At 46.4% G+C, this 25,944-nt stretch overlaps 1 protein-coding gene across 4 annotated transcripts in view; it reads right to left on the bottom strand.

Annotated features, from left to right (window-relative positions):
- Positions 1–25,944, bottom strand: part of CAMK1D (calcium/calmodulin dependent protein kinase ID) — a 351,475-nt gene that overhangs the window by 176,841 nt on the left and 148,690 nt on the right. The window lies entirely within an intron of this gene.

Below are 25,944 nucleotides of genomic sequence, written 5' to 3' on the forward strand. Positions count from 1 at the left end.
GTGATGGAGTAAACTGCAGGTTTAAATCAAGTCTCTGGAGAACATCCACCGCTGGGATGGGTCATCAGTCCTTTGTGTAGAGCTTCAGTTTGTAGCAAAGTTCCTCCAGTGGTAAGAAGCAGGATTGAAGACAAGATGGAGATGAGGCATCAGCCTTATATAGGCTCTTTCAGGTGTAAGAACCTCTTTGTTCTTACTGTGGAAAATTACAGCAAAATGGAGTCTGCAGTCACATGGGCAAGTTCCTGCACACCCTGCTGAGTTACAAGGCGTATCTGCCTCTTCTCAATGGGTCAGTTGTGTAGCTGATGGTCCTTAATGGGCCATCAAGCAGGCTAGGCAGAGCTAACACCAACCTGTCTGGGATTTTTCCCAGAAATACAGCACAAATCTGAAATACAAACAGTACAGAGCCAATACTCATAACTTCAACTACAAAATGATACAGACAGCATAATCATAACCAGCAACCCATAAACTGGTCTTAGACACCTTTTGTGACCCCCTTTACATAAGATTTGGTGCCACTACAGGACCTTGGTTGCAAACCATGTTCTATATGGTCCCAGTTTATATTAATAACATCACAGCTGTATTAAGTCAATATTCAGTTGTAAACTTCTGAAAGAACAACCCTAACATTTTGTTCTGAGTTACGAACATTTCAGTTACAAACATCCTCCATTCCTGAGGTGTTCATAACTCTGAGGTTTTACTGTAGTTACATCAGCACAACTCCCTAGTGTGGACTCTTATTTCAGATTAAGAATGTCCTATTTCCATTTTGATTAAATTAATTCCTTACCAATGTAAGCAAAATCAAAACAAGCTGTTCTTAATCTGAAATAAGCCCTGTCCACACCACTCCATGCTCAACTGTTAGACTATCCCAAAGAATAAGTAAATCTTTTGTATCGGTCTCCTAGTCAAAATACAAGGCCCAACCCTAAAAAAATTCTCATGCAAAACTCCCGCTGAAGTCAAGGGGAGTTTTGCATGAGTCAGGATTGCAAGACTGGGACCAATATGTGATACAGATGACTCCTTTTATCATAATGGGCCAAATACCAGTCTTATCTATATGGCTATAATTCCAGGATAGCTCCAAAATTGTGGGGCTGCTATTGGCTTTACACTGGTGTAACTGAAAGCAGAATTTCATGCAAACACTGTCCCATCTACTTATGGCCAGATGCAAAGCCCATTTAAATCAAGCTTCCATTGATTTCAAAGAGCTTTGGATCAAGCCCTTAATCAGAAAAATGACGCAAATTTTTATTTTATACAAACAATGGGTTAGCAGGTTATTGGCAGGCTAAATTCTTAACCAGGGTAAAGTTTACATTGCCTGTCTCTCAACATATGACAATTTTATTTCTCAGATACACATGATTTATAATTCTGTTATAATCAAATTCAGCTCTTGCCTATATCTGAGCTTGGAAATTGGGCCAAACTCTTTAGGAAAATACTTCCTTTGGATTTGATTTCACTTATTTTGTCTTTATCTATTATAAGATGGGGGAAGGAGTTAAAATGCACTTAATAAAAAAAAAGCAGCTATTATAAATAAAAATGACCAAATTACAAGATAAATAAAATAGTCCAAGACAACTTAAAACACTAAAAGAAATACACATTAAACACAGACCAGTTCTCTAGCCTCCCAAAGAACTGAATTTCAGATCACACACAGAATATATTGTAGGAGTCGGATTCTGGACCCTCACTCCAGTTACTTTGCACCACTTCAGCACTACAACGCAGCGGAAAGCCAATGGGTCTGGCCCCATGAAGATTCCTCCAGTGTAGGAGGGAGTATCTGGCCAAATCTACCCCAGCATATCTGAGTGAAAGGCACCATGGCTGGAACACCTTTAGAGGTTGTTGGCTGTCAGTGCAAAGAAGAGCTGCCACTGGAGACCAGACTAGCAGCTGATCAGCAGCTTTACAGGTGTGGATAATGATGAGTTAATGTCACCTTTGCCCCACATCACCATCAAACATGCACTGAGTGCAACCTTGAATCTAGGCCCAAGTATTTAAACATATATAATATTATATGGCATTATGCAACTTCCCTTTTTGCAAAGTCCTATAGAAAATCATATCCTCTCATCTGGAATTTTTGAGCCATCCCCTAAAATTTAATAGAAAATGATCTTTCTGCTACAGAATTCTACAAGATGATTCAAAATACCTATAGTGATAATACCCTCTATTAAATTAATAATAACTTCTACAGAACCCTGTTACATTGCTAGAGAAATGTGTGGGTTTAGTCCCAAATAAATTCCATGGTACTCTTGCATAAGGCCTGGCCCATATCTGGAATAGTCTGTGGGAACTGTTGGGTGCTCTGTGCTTTTGAAAATGAGGAAGGTGCCTAAATATGGAAGTGGAGCCCTGATTTATAGCTCTTGGATTTAGCCCAGTGGTTGATCCAGATTCAGATCTCAAGCAAACTTCCCCATATGTGAGAAGGCATTTGGATCCAGTGTTCTGGTTCTGGCCCTTCTCTACTATAAAGCAACCAAGAAGTATTTTTTTTTTACATAAGCAAATGGAGTTTTAAATGTCCTACATCAGGAGTCGCCAGCCTTTGAGAAGTGGTGTGCCAAGTCTTCTTAAATTACAGTGAATAAATGATTTCACGTGCCAGTAATACACTTTACATTTACAGGGGCTGGCGGATGGAACCCCAGACCAGCAGCGGAGGTGGGGGCAGACTGAACCCCAGACCAGCAGCGGGCTGAGCCACTCAGCCGCTGCCAGTCTAGGGTTCCCTCCACCAGCCCCTGCCAACCGGAGTCCCAGCTGCCAGCCCCACCCAGCCCACTGCTGGCCCGGGGTTCCGTCCATCCAGGCCGGCAGCGGGCTGAGTGGGGCCGGTGGTCAGGAACCTGGCTGGCAAGGCGCTGGTGCCAGAACCCCAGATCAGCAGCGGGCTGAGTGGGGCCAGCAGCCAGGACCCCGGCTGGCAGCAGAGTGCCACTAAAAATCAGCTCACGTGCCACCTTTGGCAGGCGTGCCGCAGGTTGCCGACCCCTGTCCTACATCAATCAGGAAGGGCCCTGAATTGTAAGTGTATCTATCTATCCTCGCATGAGAACTTTGGACAAATCTACAGGCAAATGCAGAGGAAGACTGAGCCACAGGGTCCCAATGACACTTTGAATAGTGACCCACTGTCGCTCCACACAAGTCACTTAACCTCACATTTATCCATTTGTAAAGCATCTACAGTAACAGTGGCCCATCCCCTGCTCTTAGTCAATTCAGAGTAGTTCCACTGACTCCAACTGAGTTATTTTGTATTTTACACTGGTGTCACAGAACAGAATTTGGCCCACTGGTAATATTACATACCTAGCTTCATAGGTTTTAAGAATAAAATAGGGCCCTGGGGTTCAGAAAGCCCTTTGAATTCCTTGGATGAAAGAATGCAAATGTAAACTACTCTAATCTGGTGTCGGAATCCTGTTTCTGATTTCTGGAATACAGGCGAGTCTCATCTTACATGGGGGTTCCATTCCGCGGTTAGCGCGTAAAGCAAAAACCGCATATAGTCAAAATTACACTGAGTTGAATGGCGCGCAGAATCGCCCGCACTACAGGTACAGCATTAAAATTGTTATTTTTCTCTTTTTGTTTGTTTGTTTTGTTTTGTTTTTGCCAACCGCATAAAGCTGAAATCATGCATGTTAAGTGCGCGTAAGATGCGACAGACCTGTAGTTATTCTTCAAATACTTCCCGTGTGTCTTCTTGCCCACTCTGATCTATTCGGAAGTTGCATATCAGCGCTTTCAGATCAGAGAGGGAGTTTTGCTGCACGTAGTTAAGCTGCACTCTTAGCAGTTTAAGGCATAGATATGCTTATTACAGTACACCAACCCTCCTTGTTCTGTCAGAAAGCCAAATAAAGATAATGGACCAAATTCTCCTCTCGGTTACACTGCTACAGTTCCATTGATCCAATAGGGTTGCACTTGTGCACTAGAGGAAAATTCAGTCTAATTAAACCAAAACAACAAAGCCTTTCTTTTTATCTTTCTTTACATGTTAGTAGAATCCACATAGCTATCCGCTCTTGCTTAATTAGACATAGCTTGTTTCCTACACAGGAATAATCCACATGGGTTTTCCTTGGTTTCTTCTGGATTATTCCCTGAGGGTAGCTGGCTAGTTCCTAAACCCCACAAATCTTCTGAAATCTATGTGTATCTGGGGAGAGAGGAAAATCTGGTCTAACTGTAGGCTGTTTAAATTGCAGGCCCTGTTTGTCTCTGTTCTTACCGTTGCAGAGTGCCTTACAAACAGTGGACTCGATTCACTGCTCTGGTACACCAGTTTGACACCAGTGTAATGCCATTGATTTCATTGGCATAAAACGGATGTGAAGGAATAGCACATGGGGCTGTAAGACTACACATATGGATGTACCAGTCATTTCCCACATCACTGAAATGCAGCCATCTTTGATCTGGAAAGTGGTGGCCAACAATACATCACAATATTTTAGTGCAAGAACCAAAGAATACTATGTCCAATTAATACTTCAAGGTGAAGTCACTGTAGACAGGAAGACTGTAATATACAATTAAGAATTTGACCAGGACACCTTTATTCTTGCAACTCATGCAGTGAGATTTTTAACTAGAGCTGGACAATTTTTTTTATTGAAATATTTTTAAATTATTTTATAAATTATTTTAACTATTTAAAAAATAAAATGTCTTCTCTTGTAAAATTTTCATTTTGGGCAAAAATTGACAAAAAGAAAAAAAATAGTTTTTCCCAAAATCTGAAAAAAAATTTACTGCAAACCATTTTGAAAATGTATTTTTTTAATGTTGCTTTTTAATTAAAAAACCAAAAAATTTCTAGGGATTTTAAAAATATATATTATTATTAGAGAAACAATGTGGGTGAGGTAATATCATTTCTTTGACCAACTTCTGTTGGTGAAAGAGACAAGCTTTCGAGCTTACATACAGCTCTGTAATTAAAGACTGTATTATAATGCATACATACTGGGAGGCTAAATTAAAGTTTTCTGGTATTTACCAACATTTGAGTGCTTGATTTTGTGTCCTTAATGTTCTTTTGCGGTAGTTTTCTGTATTAATTTATATAAAAAATGTAAGATTATTATTATTATTAATGTTAATGAGAGATAGGGCTTGATTCTGCTACCACTGAAATGAACAGAAGTTTTGCCACTGATCACAGTGACTGGGGGGGACCTCTGGGTAAGCTCGAAAGCTTGTCTTTCTCACCAACAGAAAGGTATTACCTTACCATCCTTGTCTCTCTGAACAAAACACACAGCTGGCACTGAAAAGAAGTTCTTACTAAGGCTGCAAAATCCAGACCCTGAATCTACAAACACTTTAAAATGGATATTTCAGAAGCAACTGCTTCTGCGGTTACATGTGGAATTATTATATAGGCCAGGCCTCTGAGCTATGATGTTCTTTAATCAACTCTGACCTGCCCTTTCTCTCAGGATATGTCAATTTTCAGTTGAGTCAGGGTTTACGTTGACCTTGAATAACAGTTATATAACTGAGATTCAACATATCAAAAAAGAAAAAAAATAGAGCCCTACTGCTCTGAAACAATTACAGTAAAATTGACTAATCCCACTATATGCCATTTAGATGATCTAGGTATATATAGTATTATGATGATCTAGCTATATATAGTAATATGGTGTGTTAAAATTCATAGACATAGAACATTACTAAAGCAATTATTGAACATATTGCATGTAGATGAAACTAGCTACAACTCTGTAGAACTGGAGAGGATATAAAGGATTTTGTGACACTTACTAGTCTCAATGGGATTTTTCTCTCTCATGTAATGTATTTTAGGATTTTTAAGAAGCCTTGATCTGCTTCCCCATCTACTTAGGTTTAATCTACCAGGAAACATAAACCAGTGATGTTTAGCAATCCTGGGTGTTTAGGCTCCCTCTGCAAAGTATCAAAGCATTTCAGTTGGTCAGAAATAGGATGATTTTTAACTGTGGAATTATTTGATTCCATCTTTAGCAAAATTCCTTGAATTCTTTCCTGGGTGTCTGGCTGGTTAGTCTTGCCCACATGCTCAGGGTTTAGCTGATCGCCTAATTTGGGGTCGGGAAGGAATTTTCCTCCGGGGCAGATTGGCAGAAGCCCTGGGGGGTTTTCACCTTCCTCTGCAGCGTGGGGCACAGATCACCTGCTGGAAGATTCTCTGCACCTTGAAGTCTTTAAACCATGATTTGAGGACTTCAATGGCTCAGACACAGGTTTGATACAGGATGGGTGGGTGAGATTCTGTGGCCTGCTATCATAATGGTCCCTTTTGACCTTAAAGTCTATGATTCTTCAGGTCATGACATGGGCAGAGAGTCTGTTGCTAAAGCAGCATTCAAATAGAACAACTGCAAAAGATGCACTGTCCCATATGCAAGTCAGATTCATCCCTGCACTGCTGCAGTTCATGCAGTCTGCACCTCCCCTGTTCAGGAGCTTGCAGGATCTGCCCCTGGGATCTGCACTAGCTTGTGCCCTCTTATCTAATGGAACTTTGCAGGAGCTGCCCCCATTCCATTCCTGACTTACCCAAACCTGGGGCGGCTGAGAAGATGGTGCAGAGATGGTAAAGCCAGCTCCGTGGCTGGGCGTAGAGGTCCCCTGCATCAGGATATTCCCCAAAGGGGAACTTAGTGCCTGCCTGAGGCCCCACATTTCATCAGCCTAGCTGCCACAAAGAGACCACAGGACAATGAAGAAGTGAACCATCAAGTTTAGTAACATCGTGGTGTCCACACACATATACATACAAGGGCCATGAGCCCTCTGCACCCAGACAAAGCCCTCACTGACCTGATAATTTACCAGGCTTTTTTAAAATCTCCAATTTCTACAAAAAAAAAATCACAAGCAACTTATAAACACAGCAAACATATTTTACACACACACTGAAGATAGAAATACCCAGTGTGTGCCAGATCAGACTTTCCATCTAGTCTGGTACTCTCCCGTCCAGCCATAGCCAATACCTTATATTTCAATGGAAGAAAGAAATATATGTAATGCTGCTGCACGTTGTCAAAAGAGACTGCCTTGCCAACTCCCACAGCTGATCAGCTTATGCCATGCAGTCTGATGTTCAGATTCCCCTTGCAGTAATTGTGATATAAACACCCCCACTAGTATGGCATAAAATAGAATATCTGCTCCTATTATTCACTTCATTCTGCCACTCATGAGCTTTGAGGTATCCCAAACTGGTGGCAATTCAGAGCATACACTGCCAATCTTCACACACATTATCTAATACATGGATGGGGGCTCCTAGACAGCACTCTTTATCTCTACAGCTCCTGTGTTTCTCTTTCCTCCTCCTTGATTCAGCCTGTTGTCATGGCCCTTTCGTCTTCATAGCAGGCACTCAGGGCTAGAGTTGCAAAGGTATTTAGTGGGCTTTTCCACTTTTAGCCACCTCAGGATATTGCAGGATTCGATCCAATGCACCCAAGTGGATCCTTCCCCAGGGGAGGCCCACAAAAGGGGTTTGAGGAACCCAACTTCACATTGTGCCTGGGAGCAGTGATGTGTTTGAGACTCCCCAGAGGATCAAGCCTCCCAATATCACAGATTCCAGGCCTGGTCGGGTCTCCTACCAAGTCAGGAGAACAGGGAAGGTGGCAGGGCTCCTCTCTTGCAGGCTGACTACCCAGCAGACTGTGGATTTCTATCTGCTTCGCAGAGGCTATGGGGATGATCTGGACAATCCTACATTCCAGAAATGCCCTAAACTTCCTAGAAGCTAATGGGAGACTTGGGTGTTAAAGGAATACATGATCAGGCTAACAGTTACCTGCACTTCACCTGAAGTCCCAATATCTGCTCTGAGGTACTGGCCCATCTTCTGTGATTAGCAAACAGGTTTTGCTTAGGAGGAACTGAGAGCTGCATTAGTATTTCTCCATGAGAGCATCAGGTAGAGTTCCCTGTGTGTCAGCAGCCTCTGCCCCGTCAGGACACAGAGCTGGCCTATAGTAGCAGCCATACTCTGCATGCCCTCGCTCCCACATGGGTGTTTGGCTAGTCGACCCATATAATAATAATACCCCTAGCTCGTATAGAGCACTTTTACATCCATAGATCACAAAGTGCTTTACGGGGGGGGGGGTGTTAATATCATTATTCGCATGATGAACCCGAGCCACAGAGGTGAAGCAACTTGCCCAAGGTTGCCCAACATCTCAGTGGATATACTTGGGTTGTAAACTCTTTGGAGCAGGGCCGCCTTTTTGTTCTGTAGAGTAGGGCTGCCCAGAGGATTCAGGGGGCCTGGGGCAAAGCAATTTCGGGGGCCCCTTCCATTAAAAAAAAAGTTGCAATATTATAGAATACTGTATTCTCGTGGGGGCCCCTGCGGGGCCCGGGGCCTGGGGCAAATTGCCCCACTTGCCCCCGGGCAGCCCTGCTGTAGAGTGCCTAACACAACGGGATCCTGGTTCATGACTAGGGCTCTTAGATGCCACTGCAATGTGACAAATAACAGTCAGGATTCCTTTGGCACAGTCCATGGCCTACACCCCAGTCGCGAGCCACCTTTCCAAGCTGCTATGATGAGAGTAGCATAGTCCCATGATACAAAGAAGGATTTGGGACCATTTGCACATCTCCTCCACAGCCTTCCAAGCCTACCTAGAAACACTATCCTTCAGTATCCATTGTGAGGGCTGGGCAAGATCTGGTCATTAGGAAGCACTGAATTTGCGCTCGATAGTGATTTAAACTTCTGTCATTACAGCAAAATAGCAACAGCATGAGCTAGCCAGGTTTTAACAAGTAAATCTACATAAAAGCTTGCTCTGAAAGTGATTGCTTAATATAACGACCAGCTGCCTCTTCAATTCTTGCTGAGGCAACCTATGTTCTCATTATTATTCAGTGAAAAAAGCTTGTTTTGTCTATACGGTAAGTTTCTGGGAAATAACAACTTTACTTGACAGACTGAGATGCCAAGTGGGTCTCCTCTCCCCCCTCCCCCAGCCATGCTATTCATTTCCAAAAAGGGAAGAATGCTGATTACTATGAATTAAGGCAGTGGCCAGTGTCTGTCTGTCTGTCTCTCTCTCTCTCTCTCTGGCCTAGTGACTGTGGATAAACACTTAAAAGGTTATCAGGCCAGAGAGCGAGAATGATTCTGTAGTCTAGGGGTTAGGCAGGGCATCCGCCTAAGAGATGGGAGACCCCGGTGTCCAGTCCTCTGTTCCAATCACTCTCTCTTTATTTATTCACAGTGGAACAGCTTCAAGAGGAGAGTCTGAGGGAGCCCCACATGAGGTTATCCCATAGCTCTGTGGTTAGAGTACTCTCCTGGTAGCTCAGGGACTCCTGTTCAAAGCCTTTCCTTCCCCCTCTGGCAAAGAGAGGGGAATGGAACCCAGGTCTCTCATATCCCAGGCGAGTGCTCTAACCCAGTGTTTCTCAAAGCCGGTCCCCTGCTTGTTTGGGGAAAGCCCCTGGTGGTCCGGGCCGGTTTGTTTACCTGCCGTGTCCGCAGGTTTGGCCGATCGCGGCTCCCACTGCCCACGGTTCTCCTCTCCAGACCAACGGGGGCTGCTGGCAGGGCCGGCTCTAGGTTTTTTGCTGCCCCAAGCAAAAAAATGTTTTCGCTGCCCAGCACCCCAGCCCTTGGCTCCCCCCCGCACTCCCCTGCTGCCCCAGCCTTGGGTTCTCCCCACACACACCGCCTGCCGCCCCAGCGCTGGGCTCTCCCCACGACCTGCACCCTCCTGCTGTCCCAGCCCTGGATCATTGGTAACTCGCTCCCAGGGTGGGTCATTCAGCAGGAATTTTGGATGTTCACAGAACACAGACAGGATTGGTTCCCATATGGTTACAGAACTGCGGTAACGTGGAACAATCTTCAGCTTGTGTGATTGGAAGATATCTGGATGCATATTATAAGACTATTCTACATAAATGAGGAAAAGTTGAGGTGCCTTTATTATTCTTTTGTTCCACTCTTTCTTTCTATGGGGAATTTGCCAATGCAATATCACTGTCTTCCTTTTAAACAAATAAATTTTAAAAAAAAAGGCAGTAGCTGTTGAAAATAGCAATTCCAGTCCTAAAAACCACTGGGAAGCATTTCTTGCTCAATTTTATCCTACTTTTTCTACAGCAAGTTACAGTGGATCAGTATATTTGATCTGGGAGAAATGAAGTAACAGCTGCCCGAATTGAGCTTGAGCACTCCTGAATTTTGAGGGTGTTCAAATCTGGAAGGCAGGTGCTAGATTCTCTTTCTGAATATTAGCTATATCTAGAAAGGAAAAGTCAATTTCTGCTTCCATGGCTCAGAAGTGGAAATCCTCCTAAGTGCCTGGTACTGTATCTAAAGCTGCCCAGGTCCAGAGCCTCCCCTCCATTCATTTTCATTTTAAATTCTAGTGGGATCCACGTACCTTCCTTGCTAAGCTTCAGCTAGAGAGGGGCACTGCCCATTTAGTCCACCCAGTTCCTTCTTTGGGGGCTGCAAGGTGAGGTCACACCAGTATCCCTAATCCAGTCTGGGGAAGTTTTCTGAAGGAGATATCTGGGGCAAAGCCTTGGGCATACTTGTTCCCCATTTACAGTGCCACCCCTTTCGACTCACAGCAAGCCGCAGCATGGCTCAGCTACCTCACTCCCTATCCCTTCCTTTCCTGTTGATAGCTGCCAAGGGATTGCTGGGAAATGTAGTTCTTTCCCTGCTCCAGGGCTGGCTCTATAGGCAGGGAGCTAGGCAAGGAACTACAGCTCCCAGAGTCCCATGGCTTCTCAGCTCCCATGCTGGATCCCCAGCTGCTCCATGGCTTTGCTTCTGCAGAGTTGTGAGAGGGGAGGAAGTGAGTTAAAAAAAAAAAGCCTGAATTCTGCCCCCCTGCAAATGTGCTGCCCCAAGCACCTGCTTGTTTTGCTGGTGCCTAGAGCCGGCTCTGGCTGCTGGAAGGGCAGCTAGCACATCCCTCAGCCCGTGCTGCTTCCCGCAGACCCCATTGGCCTGAAGCAGCAAACCACAGCCAGTGGGAGCCGCGATCGGCCAAACCTGTGGACACAGCAGGTAAATAAACCGGCCTGGACTGCCAGGGGCTTTCCGCAAACAAGCGGCGGCCCGACTCTGAGAAGCACTGCTCCAACCGCTGGGCTAAAAGTTACAAGGTGGGTGGCAGCAGCTGCTGCTGCTTTTGAATGAGACCCTGGCAACTTAGGAGGCTGAACACCTGTCTTCCCCTGGTTTGTATATCCCTCTAGGGCAGGCCGCAGGTTGCCCACCACTGCTCTATGGCCTAGGTGGGAGACCGCCAGCCAGCCAAACATCTAGAGAGAGGCAGCAGTGAGCATGCCCAGAGGAAGATACAGGTGCCCAGGGAATTTTACTCTGAAAAATCTAGGCATCAGGTGAGTTTAGTGCCTATGGAGTTCAGTGGGAGTTTTGTGGAGCCAAAACTGGGACTTAGATGCCTAAAACAGGGACTTAGGCACCTACGTCTGGGGTTTAGGTGCCTAAGTAGTTCTGTGGATCTCACCCTTACCGTGTGAGAATATTATAGCAGTCACCAGCGAAGCCTGGTCACTGGGTGACAAGGTTATGCCGTTGCTGCACCTGGTTAGCTGGTGCTGAAACCCTACAGGGTAATAACTACTGACTCACTGTAGCAGCCATGGCTCATTCGAGTCCATCCTGAGTAAAAAGGAGGTGGGGGCCTAGGACAGAGACCTCTCAAGGGGAGTTGTCAGAGGGGTGGGGAAGAAGGGTTAGTTGATATTATATTTTTCAATGATCCTCGTGTTGGTTTAAAATAAACCCCAGGGGAGGGTGATATTTTTTACAGAGTTTGTTACCGTTTGTCTGTTGGGTGGGGACTTCACCTGCTTATATTACTTAAACTGCAAGCTCATTGAGGTCTTTTTGTTATGCGTGTACAGTGCCTTGCACAATGAAATCTGAACCACTCCTTTGGGTATTACTGCAATACAACTAAGAATGTTATTAAGGTTCCACAGCAGTTTCCATTCTAACCTCCTGTTTTCACAAGCTCATAACTTTCTGAAACATCTTGGACTGAGACTCTTTGGCTATTTTTGAGTTATGCGAGAGCAATAATTACACACTCACACTTTCTCCAGTTTTAAGAAAATGTTAACCAATTGGGGTTGTGGAAAGAGTTAGGACTCTTTTTTCTGGGAATGGGGTAGGTATAGTTGGGGGGAGGGTGTTCGTTTGTTTTTTAAAGAAAAGTGACTCAAATTTGAAATTGGGCATGGGCATATTCTGTGGTAACAAGTTTAAGGGCTTTTTCTAGGTTTGGGGGAAAACAATCAGATCATTTATAGGGAACTGGAAAAAAACCCACTGTTGTGCATGTTCGGTAGGAAATAGCTAAAGCAGACTATGGTTACTGTAGCATACGGTATTTGTTTCACAACACACAGGCTGCTCAAATCACTGATGTCAAATTAAAAACATGTCTAAGCTCTGGGATATGCACTGTTCTTAACCGTGGTTTATTGCTTCTTTTTAGTCAGCTATTGAACTCAGTGGGCCCGAATCTCCATTTTGGCTTGCTGGTTTTCCACAGATGTAATTCCACTGACCAGTATAGTTTCTCCTGACTTAAACCAGTGCAACTGAGAGGAAAATCCAGCAGATTTTTCCCCCAATGTTTTAAAAAGAGACGAGAATTTAAAAAATTTAAATAAAGCCACAAATTGGTGCTTGTTTGGAGTCTAACATTTCTTTTCACATCACCTACCCTCTATGAGAACCTGTTTAAAGTAAATTTATCTTTCAACACATTCACACCTGCACAATAACCATGAATGGAAGAATTTTGCACTATTCTACAAAAGCAACTGAGTGGAATTCATTGCTCTATTTGGTTAAAAAGCAGAAAGTAAATCAAAATATCTCACCTCCATCTCTGCCCCCACATCCTGTATTTTTCTTGGGGGTTTCTTGGAGGTTTCCATTTAGGGTCACAGGGTCCTAATGTAACAAACTGGTGAGTGTGTGTTACAGGTGCCCCACTGTGTCCCATCCAGGGGGATATGAATCTGTTATATCTCCATCTAGAACGCATTGTCTTTCTAAGCTTAAGCTGTAGCAGCTCATGGTTTCAGCTCTGGAGGTCCCAGTTGACAATCAAGATGGCAGCCATCACACATGGCCCTTGCACAGTTTGAGAGCATGGGAGAAGGGGAGGCAAGGAACACCTGGGATCTGATCCTATACCATAGCTACTGGTAAATGCACACTGATTTCAGTGGTACAGGGTTGGGTCTATGGTCCATCCATCACAGTCCTTGTACCTCTTTCAGTGAAAGGTCTGGTTGAGGCCTGTAGCAGTAGGAAGGAAGAAATCGACCATGGCCCTTCCTCCCCCCACTCCATGTTGACCAGCAGAACAGTCCAGCAGCAAGGCAGAGAACACACTGTTCCCTATTCCTTTTTAGGTGGGGCACCGATGGCCTAATCCAAAATCCACTGAAATCAATGGGAATCTTTCAACTGTGGATTTAGGATCAAGCCCCTAGTGCTTACTGAGGCCTTAATAAATGGTAAGCAGCTTTCCTCCTCTAACCAATTGTAGCACATAATATCTCAAAATTTCCATTTAAAAATAATTAAATCACTGAGTGGCCTAAAATAATAAAGTCCAGATTCTGATCTGAAACTAGATTTTGTGCACAGTGAAATATGTGTTTACAACTTCGGCCAACCTTCTGCGTTCTGTGCAGTTACATACAGCTGGGATAGCGATTACAAGGGCTATTAAGCATCATGCTTCAGGGCGTAATCTGGTCCCTGGTGTGGGGCTCTTTTGGGCTAGTACTGAACACAGGTGCACTATAGGATTTTCATCCTTGTCTGAAGTATCCAATGCTTCAGCAAGGTATTTTGGCATGTGCCTAAACTTAAGCACGTGAACAGTCTATTGACTTTGCTGGGACTGTTCACTATTTGAAGTTAGGCATATGCTAAAGTATCCTGGTGAAATGGGGCCACCAGCTTTTGTCAGGGACAGGCCGCCAGACGAGATGCACCATTGTTCTGTTCTGGTATTGCATTGTTTGTGTTCAAAGGCCTGCTCCTCCCGCGCAATGGGGAATTTTGCAATTGATTTCAGTGGGAAAGGAATGAGCTCTCACTCAAGGAACACTTAAGATTGGAAGGTGTAAATATTGACATAATGTAACTTAAAGGTTCTTTGGTCTTTTTCCTTTTTACAAACGGACTGTTCGGTGTTGGTGGAAAAATAATGATCGTGTGTATGTGATTCACTGTGGGACTCAGAGAAGACACTTAGGCTACGTCTACACTAGAAACTTCAAAGCGCTGCCTTGGGAGCGCTCCCATGGCAGTGCTTTGAAGTGTGAGTGTGAAGTGGGAGAGAGCTCTCCCAGCGCTCCTGGTAATCCACCTCCACGAGGGGATTAGCTCCAAGCTCCCAGCGCTCGGAGCCTGTCCAGACTAGCGCTTTAAAGCGCTGAAACTTGCTGCGCTCAGGGGGGTGATTTTTCACCCTCCTGAGCCAGCAAGTTAAGCGCTATAAAATGTAAGTGTAGACAAGCCCTCAGATAACTAGCACAACTGTGAGTGGAGCAGTGTTTGTAAATGTGTAGTCTTGGGGCAGGAGCAATGCCCGACTCCATAGATAGAAAAATCCAAAAGGTAAAACCTTCTGCTATGCAAATATTTCCCATAGACCACTGGCCTCCCACAATACACAGGCACGCTCTCCTCACAATGCTTAGTACTTCGGTTAGTTCACGCACACGGAGTGATGGAGAGAACACTGTAATAATGTGAGACTCAAGAGTCAGTCCGGCAGCCTTTTCTCATGTGAACAGTCCCTACTGAAATCAAAGGGATTGCTGTCATGCATCAGGACTGCAGGACAGACCCCTGTATACAACATTTTATTCAAAGATCTCAGAGTGCTTCACAGACACTAAACAATTCAGTTTCACAAAGGGGACTTCCAGGAGCCATGGGTGGGGTGGTGGCTGCATTCTTTATAGCTCCCTTCCCCACCTCCTAAAATCCAAAACCAGCGGCAGCTGAATCACTTTCTGTCCCCATGTAACAGTCATAGACTCATAGACATTAAGGCCAGAAGGGATCATCATGATCATCTAGTCTGACCTCCTGCACATTGCAGGCCACAAAACCTCACCCACCCACTCCTGAAACAGACCCCTAAACTCTGGCTCACTCATTAGTAAGGCTTTGTTTTAATCATGGGTATTTTTAGTAAAAGTCATGGACAGGGCATGGGCATTAAACCAAAATTCACGCCCGTGACCTGTCCATGACTTTTACTATATACCCCTGACTAAAACTGAGCGGTAAGGGGTGCTCGGGAGGATGACCCTGGGTCCGCCGCAGGTACTCAGGGGGCTGCTGCAGGTGCTGGGGGGGGGCATCACAGGTGCTCAGGGGCAAGGGTCGCAGCCCAGGGGGCACCACAGGTGCTCAGGGGGATGGTGCGGTTGAGGCAGGCTCCCTACCTGGCTCCTGGGAAGCTGTGACCCCAGCTCCTAGCTCTACGTGCTGCCTCCACTCTGCCCCAAGATTGGTTCTGCAGCTCCCATTGGCTAGGAACCATGGAGCTGCAGGGCCGGTGCCTTTGGGTAGAGGCAGCAGGTGGAGCTAGGGTGACCAAATGGCAAGTATGAAAAATTGGGACAGGGAGTGGGGGGGTAATAGACATCTATATAAGACAAAGCCTTGAATATCAGGACTGTCCCTACAAAATCGGGACATCTGGTCACCCTAGGTGGAGCTAGGAGCTGAGGGAGGGGAGTTCCTGTCATCCTTCTGGGGAGTCCCTCCTCCCCCGAGGTAAGCACCGCCCCGCACCCCAACCCCCAGCCCCCACACACACCCAAACTGCTGCTGGGAGGCCGGGAGGCCTGAGACTGCCGCAGCCGTGGCTGATGCGCCTGCCCCAGGGGCTGCCTGAGCTGCTCAGGCAGCCCCCGGGCCAGGTGCACTAGCCGCTTCAGAAGTCACGGAGATCACAAGCACAGAGCCTTACTCGTCAGATATTATTCTACAACTCTTTTCTTTTAATGTGATTCCATTATGAATGCTCCTTTGTTGCCAGAGTTTCCACAAAATCCTAAAAAACAGAGGTTGTAAGACAGCCCTCCTGCAGCAGGGAAAATCTGCCCCTCTGAGACTATATGAAATTACAGGCTGGTTAAAACAAACTAAGGGAGCAGACTATCTTCAGAAAAATATCTTAAGATATAATGGAGATCCCACATATAACTAGTGCACATCGAGTGAATTTGCAAGGCTTGCCACCTAGAGGAGAGGAAGCCGAGAATAGAATCTCCTCACTAGAAGACAGTGAGGACCATGAATATAACCTTGGAGCAATAGGAAATGTCTATTAAAGCACTGCAGGGGAAGGGGAAGGGCATCAGTGGAAGATCAAGGAGAAATAATCTGAGAATTTTCAGCCTCCCAAAGGGGCTGGAAAAAAATGAGGGCTGTGGAAATTTTATCCACCATCCTCCCAACACTTTTGTTTCTCCTCTCAAACAGAACTTAGATATTAAGATAGTCCATTGTTCCCTTGCACCAAAATCCCCTCCAGATGCAAAGTCCCGGGCCATAATTGTGAGATTTTTAAAATACAATATTAAGGGACTCATTCTTAAGAAAAACAACCCATGAACATAAAATCCAACATGGAAGGGACACAGGATGATGATTTTCCCAGATTACATGAAAGACGTGGTGGAAAAGAGGGCTAAATTCAATAGATCAAGAGCCCTAGCCATAGGGTTGGGTTGAGACTACTTTATTTCCTTCCCTGCTAGGAGGGCAAGGTGTTTAGTTTTTAGAACAACAGAGGAAGCTGAAAGGCATCAGATCTCACTCTAGCAAAAGACCCCCACAGAAGGTACAGATGGGATTCATTAAAACAGCTTTACCAGATCAGTCACTGCAGTGCTAGAATTCAGTTCTGTGTTTAGCAACAAACTGGACAGGGCAAATCCATAATTGCTCCTCCCTTCCTTCAGTTTCCTTCCCTTCACATTCCCGGGATTACCAGCAGACAGAGCAAGCTGAGGAGCAAGTGGTGGGAAGAAGAATTTTGTCTCTGATTGAATTTTGACCCTCTAGGCCCTCAACCCAAACGCGGTAAGCAGCTATGGGCTCCAGCGGCTGCTGTTAGCAGGCTGGAGTTTTACAATATGGATGCACCTCCTTTACTTGCATCTACCCCACCCTCACTCATGATTCCAGTGCACCAGAAGCATATCCCTCTCCAAAATTCTGACTCCAGCCAAATCACTGGCATCTTTACGCCTATGGATCGGCAAGATTGAACAGAGAAGTGTGATTTTGTTTTCTTTCTGAAGCACTCTCCCTTCTGGTGTCTTTTCCAATCCTTCCCTGCACCCCTTTTTAAATATTTTTCCCCGATGATTTTACTTTGTTTCATCCCATCTAATTTCCTAGATTTGGGGTTTATAATAAACCCGGAAATATTCAGTCCATTTGCCATCAATGTACACTTATAAGAGATACCAGATCTAAATAATGTAATGAAGATTTCCGTTTATTGATTAATCCCTTCAATTCCCTGATATCTTATTCTAATAATTTTTTTCCAATTTCTCTGTACATAAAAATAACAATAATGATAATAATAACTAAATAAAAAGATTTTGCGGTCTGTTCAAAAGCCTCTAGCGGTCCAGATTTGGCTTGCAGTCCGCCTATTGACTACCCCTGATCTAGAGACTAAGGCTAGGTCTACACTGGGGGCGGGGGGGCGGTCAACCTAAGATACGCCGACTTCAGCTACGCTATTCGCATAGCTGAAGTTGCGTATCTTAGGTCGATTTACCTGGCCATGAGGACGGTGGCAAGTCGACCACTGCCGCTCCCCTGTCAACTCCGCTTCTGCCTCTCGCCACGGTGGAGTTCCGGAGCTGACAGCAGAGTGATTGGGGATCGATTTTATCACGTCTACACTAGATGCGATAAATCGATCCCCGATAGATCGATCACTACCCACCACTCCAGCGGGTAGTGTAGACGTACCCTAAGAAGGAATGTCAATATGTCCAACTTAAACATGCCATCTCCCATTTGTTTGGCCCTGATGTCTGCACTATCCCAGACTCAAACGAACTGCTTTCATTTCTTCAGATATTACCCAGATTACCAAGACCTATGGCAACATGATCTGCAAATTTGGCCAGCAAACTTGAATTAAACATGGATTTCCTAGAAAAGAAACAAAAGAAGGAAATAGGCCAATTATTCTCTGCTAACTAATGGTAACAAGTTTTAGCCAGTGCTTTGAATGCTCTTTGGACCTCTGGTTAAGATTAATCTAGTGGAAACTCATGAATGCAGTGGACCTCTCTCCAATTGTTCGAAACAGGTGCCGTTAAGTCGGACAAATGTTGGCGCTGCGATTCAGCAGGCGCTAATTTAACCTATATCCTCCGGAATATTCTTACATCTGAATGTTTGGCCAGAATTTAATTGCAGTTATTTTTTTCTTGACAAATAAAATTGTGTTACAAGCTAAACATGTAATTTTAAACTTAATGGATATTAATTGGAAGCTAAATAAATATGAAAAACGTTGGCACTAATAATTGCTAAAAGACTAGTGCTACAAAAATGGAAATCCAAAAAGCAATCCACAATTGAAGACTGGAGCACAGACATCGTAAGGTTGGCTACCCTGGAAAGAAATGTATACCGTAACTGAAATACCCCATATCTCAGAGACATGGAAACCTCTCCTGGAAGTATCAGGATGATCCTATTAAATGTGTAGAGGCTCCCCTCACCTTCACCTCTTCTCTGCCCACTTTCTTCCCTCCTCTTCTCTTTCCTCTTCCTCTAAAGTTTGCTTCTTTTATTTATCTTATTTTAATAATTTTTTCCAATTTCTCTGTGCATAAAATAAGGCAGAAGAAGATTTAAAAACTAGTTGAATTTGTATAACTGTGCAATACAAATAATTAATTTATACTTTAACCATTCATATTATATATAATCAAATGTTTTAAATATATTTAAGACTAGGTAGCCAGTGGTTGAGATACTTAAGGTGATAGAGGAAATCAATGGCATGCCAGGAATAGGATCCAGGAGTCCTGAATCCTAGTTTCCTGCTCTAATATTAGGTTTTATGATATCCAGAGTTGATCCTAAATAGGAAGGTAATACTACACTCCATTTTAATATATGATATACTCACTAGGATCCAAATTGTCAGTCTGGCAGTTCAGTGGTATGTAGCCTGCCAGAGCTGCCATGATCTGGTGGGACTCTGCAGCTGCAGAGACCTACATGGACTTGGAAGGGAGGTGCAGACAAACCTCCTCTGGAGCAATGGGGTAAGTGTAACCCACTGGCCAAGAGTTCTGTCTTCTCCCTCCTACATTTGACTGGGTGGGGGTTGAGTTGTTCATCCTCAAGGGGCCTTGTCTCCTGGCAGCTGTTATCCAGCGAAGAGTGCTGTCGCGCATTGCCCCTCTCAGATTTCTTGTGGTTCCCTATCAGTTGTGAGGAACCAACCCACATCATGGAGTCAGGGCAGTCCCGTGAGTGCTGAGTGCCTCCTCAGTGTCATCTCCTAGCTCTCAGGTAACCCCCCACACACACACACACCCCCGTGCCTCTGTCACTACAGGACTGTAAATAGTTTGGGTGGTTTCCTTATATGATGGATGCTACTCTTGGCCAAGCCACCAGGGATTGCACTGGGGACCTCTAGTGCTAAAAGAATGGACTGCCACAGCTTGATGTAATGCTCTCTATCTGGGGCTGTAACAGAATCTCATCCTTTGCAGATCAGGCAGAGGGAGGGGGAAGACAGAACTCCTGGCCAGAGACTCTTTCCCAAAGAGGTCACAAATATTCTGTTTGTGCTACAATTAGAGTGGTCCTTTCTCTTCTCCAGTGAGAGCTAATGGCATTAGCAACCTCCATGGGGACAGTGCAAGGACAATGGGAAGGACTGGGATCCAAAGAGGTCTGCATATTCACGTGCAGGGGCGGCTCCAGGCACCAGCACACCAAGCGTGTGCCTGGGGTGGCAAGCCACAGGGGGTGGCCTGCCAGTCGCCGTGAGGGCGGCAGTCAGGCTGCCTTCGGCAGCATTCCTGCAGGAGGTCTGCCAGTCCCACAGTTTCGGCGGCAATTCAGCGGCGAGTTCACCGAAGGCGCGGGACTGGTGGACCTCCCGCAGGCATGCTGCCAAATCCGTGTTACCAGCGGCCCTCCTGCAGGCATGCCACCGAAAGCCGCCTGACTGCTGTGCTTGGGGCGGCAAAATACACAGAGCTGCCCCTGTTCACATGAGATGTTTTTTCTGAAGGATAAGCTCTCATTCAAACAGGAATTATTTTGGGGAAATTCCATGGCCAGTGTCATGCAGGAGGTCAGACTACATGAGCACAATGGCCCCTTCTGGCCATAGAATCTGTTAATATGCGATCTCTGCATCTACTCCTAGTAAGCTCTATACTTCTCTCTCATGGAATGGGGGTGAATCTCTATCACCTCCTACAGTCATGCACCATTCTCAGGATCAGACAGCTGGGTAAGGGCCTCCACCAATCCTTACAGTCTTTTAAATCAGCCCAAGGCTCTGGCGCTCCAACCAGTAATTAGACAACATACACACTAAACGTTACCCTGGGCATTAAGCTCACCAGAAACAAAAGCAGGACAATTAGAGATACCTTGGCAGCCTAGCAACCGCAGCTCCGGATCCGCCCAACCATGTTTAAAGCTATGTCTAATATCTGCCTATCATATAGAGAATTCATTTGGAGTGTCTGTTTGAACAGTGAAAGAGGCTGATTTCCCACCCCCTCATCAATTGTGAAGAGAAGGGTTTTTTTAAAAAAAAAATTCAGTGTTTCCCTGGTGCCACACACAAATTCAATACTGGGATCATTAACAAAGTGAATCTATTTTCAGAGTAAATACAGAGACCTCCTAAGGTTGTATTAGCAACAACTAAGTAGCAGACATTAAGAGATAAAAATGAACAAGTCTTTCTCTTTGCAGCAAACTCCTAATGTGTAGTGGGCACAGAGGTGGATTTACAGTGAAACACAGGGTGCCCTGGCACAGGGCCCCCCAACAACAGGGGGCCCCAGGACTGGGCAGCTGTGGGGGCAAAAATTTGGTCCTGCCAGCTCCTAAGGCTCCTGCTGCAAGCTCCGCATTCACCAGCAGCCAAGCTCTCCCCGCCTCTTCCCCCGAGCATGCAGCGTTCCTGCCCCTCCCCATCCCTTCCAGCACTTCCCCCACTGCCAAACAGCTGTTTGCTGGTGCTCAGGTCGAGGGAGGAGCGGGGCCACAGTGCCCTTGGGGGAGGAGGCAGAGAACAGGCAGGGGTGGAGCCTTGGGGAAGGAGGTAGAATTGGGCAGGGTGGAGCAAAGGCGGGGCCCCCTCCTACACCCTAACTCCCTCCCAGACCCTGCACCCCCAACCCCTGCCCTCTCTAACTCCTGCACCCACCACACACTCCCAGCCCTGACTCCTGCACCCCCCACACACTCCGAGCCCTGACTCCTGCACCCCCTCACACACACCCTGCCCTCCCTGACTCCTGCAACCCCCCACAGCCACAGCCCCCTGCCCACCCTGACTCCTGCACCCTCCCCCACATCCCCACCTACACCCCTTGCACCAAACAGGAGCTGCCCTAGATAAGTGCTCCACACCCCAACCCCCTCTCCCAGCCCTGAGCCCCCTCTCGCACCCTAACTCCTGGCCAGACCCCACACCCCAAAGCTTTTTTACATTTTTTTTAATAAAATGCTCTTATCCAAAGTGCTTTACAATAGTTAGCTAACGGTACAAACAATGGTACAAACAATATTTGGAAAGATCATTAAGTGGTCCACCGAGACCCTCAGCGATTTTCAAGTGGTCGGTGGAAAAATAAGTTAGACTACAAAAACAATGAATGTACCTCACTTTATTTTCATTTACTTCCTATTACTTATAGAAGGAGGATGAAGAAAAAAAGAATGAACTACGGGGGTGGGGGGAAGATAAGAGAGAATGTTCTTTTTCTTGGCTGGATCCCAAGGAGAGGCCCCAAAAATGAAGCTGAGCAAAGGGCCCCACTAACTCTACATCCGCCACTGAGTGGGCAGCAGACCAAGTGGATCTAACTGTATGACAAATAAGGCATTTTTCATCCACATGCTACTTTGCCATTGCAGTTCGAATGGTGTAGCCTGTGCTGCTGCCTTCTCTTCTCTCAAGAAGTGCTTTGTCAGAATATAGGAGAAATACTTTACAAAACAGAAGCAATAAATGACCCTAAATTATTTGTCCGCTGTGCATTCCTGGGGTCAACGTTTATGCAAGCCATCATTACGGTAGGCAAAATTACCAGTCTCATACCAAGATGTAAACATTGGTGGATGATTCCATCGAAGCAACATCTACTCTAGGCTGCTCGGTTGTGCTGCTGGCTCCGGTTGCCTGGATGTGGCCACTAAACAGCAGATGAGCTTTGTTGCTTGGCAACAATACACAACTGTCACAGCCAGCTCGTGGGCAGCAAGACCTAATAGTCAGAGCCAGAGTCCACAGTCACAAGACAGGCGTCGGCTGGGTGAGGACACCGGGAGGTCAGAAGCAGGAGACAAACTGGAGATCAGAATCATGAGGCATGAACCATAATCAGGCCAGGTCAGGTTACTAGGGGGTAAGCGGCAGGAAACAAACCGGAGGTCGGGAACCACAAGTCACATGCCAGGAGTCAAGCTGGTTGAGATACCAGGAAATCAAGCAAGAGAAGCAGAAGCAGTAGTATAAGGCACAGAGTCTAGAACAGGGCAGAGCCTAGCTGTTCAGACAGCTTCCTGATCCTACTGCTGGCATAGGCAGGGCCAGGGGGCCAAACAGCCATTCTGGGACTCTGCCAACTGGACCTTAGGGGCAGAGGCTCACAGTGGGGCTGGGTTTCATGGGTCCCAGCAGGGCTGGCTCCAAGGGCAGGTCTACACTAAGGGCAGGGGTCGAACTAGGGTACGCAAGTTCAGCTACGTAGCTGAACTCGAATAGCGTAGCTGAACTCGAAGTACCCTAGTTCGAACTACTCACCCGTCCAGACGCCGCGGAATCGAAGTCCGCGGCTCCAAGGTCGACTCCGCCACCGCCATTTGCAGTGGTGGAGTACCGGAGTCGACCGCGGCGCTTCCGGAGTTCGAACTATTGCGTCCAGATTAGACGCGATAGTTCGAACTCCGAGAAGTCGAACTCACCGCGTCGACCCGGCTGGTAAGTATAGACAAGCCCCAAGTTTTTTCAAAAAAAGAACAGGAGTACTTGTGGCACCTTAGAGACTAACAAATTTATTTCAGCGTGAGCTTTCGTGAGCTGAAATAAATTCGTTAGTCTCTAAGGTGCCACAAGGACTCCTGTTCTTTTTGCGGATACAGACTAACACGACTGCTACTCTGAAACCTGTCCAAGTTTTTTGCCGCCCCAAGCAAAAATATTTTCCCACACCCCTCCAGCCCTGCCCCAACTCCGCCCCTTTCCCACCCCATTCCAACCCCTTCCCCAAATCCCTGGCCCCGCCTCCTCCCCTGGGCGCACCGCATTTCCCCTCCTACCCCCTGGGAGGGAGGGAGGGAGAAGCGGAGTGGTGGCGCGCTTGGGGGAGGAGGCAGAGGTGAGCTGGGGGGAAGCGGTTGCTCTGTCCGCCCCCCCAGGGTTACTTCCTGCGTCCCTCCCCGCACCCCCTCACTGCCGCAGCTCTCCTCCGCTCCGCCTGCTCCCTTGAGCGCGCCGCCGCCGCTCCGCTTCTCCCCCCCTCCCTCTCAGGCTTGCCGCAAAACAGCAGATTCACGCGGCTGATTCACGCGGCAAGTCTGGGAGGGAGGGGGGAGAAGCGGAGCAGCGGTGCACTCGGGGGAGCAGGCAGCAGTGGAGCGGAGGTGAGCTGGGGGGGGAGTGGTTCCTCTACCCCCCTCGGGTTACTTCCTGCGGCCCTCCCGGCGCCCCCCACCGCCGCAGCTCACCTCCACTCAGGGCCAGCTCCCGGCTTTTTGCGCCCCAAGCCAAAAAAAAAAAAATGGAGCCGGAGTGCTGCCCCTTGGAAAGTGCTGCCCCAAGCACATGCTTGGAGTGCTGGTGCCTAGAGCCGGCACTGGGTCCCAGATAAGCCATTGTCAGCATGCTGCCAGGTAGAGCACTGGAGTGTGGCTGCTCCCATAAACGGGACCAGGTTTGAGACCTATGGTTATACCAACAACCTGTTCTTCCTCCTGCAACTCGCTCCTTAAAACACAATTCTTTCTCTCAACCGTCCCTTAACAATCTCCTCTTTGGGGCAGTCCCCTCCCACTCTTGTGACTGAACCCTACGTGTTTTTGTTGTAGGGGGTCCACTTTAAGCCTTGATCTTGCAACTGGGGCAGACCCCTGAGGCCCCATGGAGCCCCATTCACTTCACTCCGTGGGACTGGATCCCATTCAGCTACTGGGATGGTTTGCCTGAGAGTGACTGAGTTTGCCCTTTTGCCCCAATCTTTCAGCTCTTGCTGTCTGTGTCTTTAGCATGGTTGTGGCACTTTTGATTTGAAGGTTTGGGATTGGTTTTGTTGCACGCTGCTGAAATAATTATCAATGTGAACCTTATAAATGATCAAGACTTGGGGCCTGATCCTGCAGTCTTTGCACACCGAAACCTCCCATCAGAGTCAGTAGGAGTTTGGACTGTGTGTGAAAAATGCAAGGATTGGGCCTTAAATGGTTACAATGGAACTGTGCTGAGAAGTCAATAACAGAGATGGGCATGTTTAATCTCAGTGATACAAGGTGCCGCCACCAACACAGTCTGCATTACATGGAGTGAGGGTTGGCTGAGAGCATTGATTTCAGTGGAACCAGGATCAGGCTTCATTTACAGGATCTTAAGCTCCCCAGACCCATTCCCTTCCCTCCTCCCACCATGCATTAACCTAGCTGCATTAATGCACAAGGATAACAGATAATTGCTGAAACTACCGTATTTTCCGCACTATAAGGCGCACCTAAGAGCCTTAAATTTTCTCAAAAATTGGCCGTGCGTCTTATAATCCGGTGCGCCTTATGTGTGCACTGAGTTCCAAAATCTGTAAAAATGTTGTTGTGCGACTTTGGTAAGCGCTTTGCTTGATTGACTGTCGGACCATTTTTCGCTGACACAGGGACGTAATACGTAAACTACGTACGCTGGCAGCGATAAACCAATCAGAGAACATTACGTAATACGTACAGTACGTACGTTTACCTTCTCCACTCCTCCGGTAGGTATACTACCGGTATGCTGCAAAACAACATTTGTTTGTCTAAGGACCCCCGAAAATGGCACCAGTGAAGAGACATGCTTACGAGGCACAATTCAAACTACAGGCTATCAGTTACGCGGTTGTAAATGGGAATAGAGCAGCTGCGAAAGAATTCAACATCAATGAATCTATGGTTCGGAAGTGGAGGAAGCAAGAAAATGAACTGCGCCAAGTTAAGAAGACGAAACAGAGTTTCCGCGGGAACAAATCGAGGTGGCCACAGTTAGAAGACCAACTTGAACAATGGATTATTGAACAAAGAACAGCCGGGAGAAGCGTCTCTACAGTCACCATTCGACTGAAGGCAACAACGATAGCACAAGACATGAAGATCGAACACTTTCAAGGAGGTCCGTCTTGGTGCTTTCGTTTTATGAAAAGGCGTCATCTCTCCATCCGCGCAAGAACTACCGTGGCGCAGCAACTGCCGGCGGATTACAAAGAAAAGCTGGCCATCTTCCGCACCTACTGCAGTAACAAGATTGCTGAACAGACACCTGGCAACGAGACTGACTCCGACAATGATGA

Source organism: Mauremys reevesii, linkage group 1 (genome assembly GCF_016161935.1).
Source record: "Mauremys reevesii isolate NIE-2019 linkage group 1, ASM1616193v1, whole genome shotgun sequence".
Taxonomy (NCBI): domain Eukaryota; kingdom Metazoa; phylum Chordata; order Testudines; family Geoemydidae; genus Mauremys; species Mauremys reevesii.